The sequence below is a fragment of the Myotis davidii genome, unplaced genomic scaffold (assembly GCF_000327345.1).
Source record: "Myotis davidii unplaced genomic scaffold, ASM32734v1 scaffold1622, whole genome shotgun sequence".
In the NCBI taxonomy this organism is placed as follows: Eukaryota; Metazoa; Chordata; class Mammalia; order Chiroptera; family Vespertilionidae; genus Myotis; species Myotis davidii.
In genome coordinates, this window is record NW_006293535.1 from 564,525 (window position 1) to 565,356 (window position 832).

Sequence of the window (832 nt, forward strand, 5' to 3'; positions counted from 1 at the left end):
CAACACCCCCCTGCCCCAGATGCTGGCCTGGCTTGCTTCTCCTCCTCCTTCGAGACCTTGTTCAAACATGACCTTCTCAGCGAGGCTTTCCTATTTAAAATACCATCCTACTAAAAAATACAGGCCCCGCCCACCCGGCCTGCGTGGCTCAACAGTTCAGCATCATCAACCCGGGAACGGAGAGGTCGCCGGTTCGATTCCTGGTCAAGGGCACAGGCCCGGGTGGCGGGCTCGACCCCCAGTTGGGGGTGTGCAGGAGGCAGCGGTCCATGATTCTCTCTCGTTGATGCTTCTAACTCTCTGTCCCTCTCCCTTCCTCTCTCTCTCTAAAAATCAATAAAAACATATTTTTAAAAAATAAATAAAAAATAAAGCCCTGGCTGGTTTGGCTCAGTGGGTAGAGCGTCGGCCTGCGGACTGAAGAGTCCCGGGTTCGATTCCGGTCAAGGCCACGTACCCCGGTTGCAGGCTCACCGGCCCTGGTCAGTGTACGTGCAGGAGGCAACCAATTGACGTGTCTCTCACATCGATGTTTCTCTCTGTCTCTCCCTCTTCCTTCCATTCTCTTTAAAATTCAAAGGAAAAATATCCTCCGGAGAGGATTAACAAAAATAAACAAAAAACAAACAAAATATAGGTCCTAACTGGTGTTGCTCAGTGGGTAGAGCGTCGGCCTGAAGACTGAAGTGTCCCGGGTTCGATTCCAGTCAAGGGCATGTACCTTGGTTGCGGGCACATCCCCAGTGGGGGGCGTGCAGGAGGCAACTGATGGATGTTTCTCTCTCATCGATGTTTCTAACTCTCTATCCCTCTCCCTTCCTCTCTGTAAAAA

At 51.6% G+C, this 832-nt stretch overlaps 1 protein-coding gene across 1 annotated transcript in view; it reads right to left on the reverse strand.

Annotated features, from left to right (window-relative positions):
• The window catches only part of CHRNA5 (cholinergic receptor nicotinic alpha 5 subunit), a 29,382-nt gene that overhangs the window by 4,607 nt on the left and 23,943 nt on the right, over window positions 1–832 (reverse strand). The gene's annotated exons all lie outside the window — the stretch shown is intronic.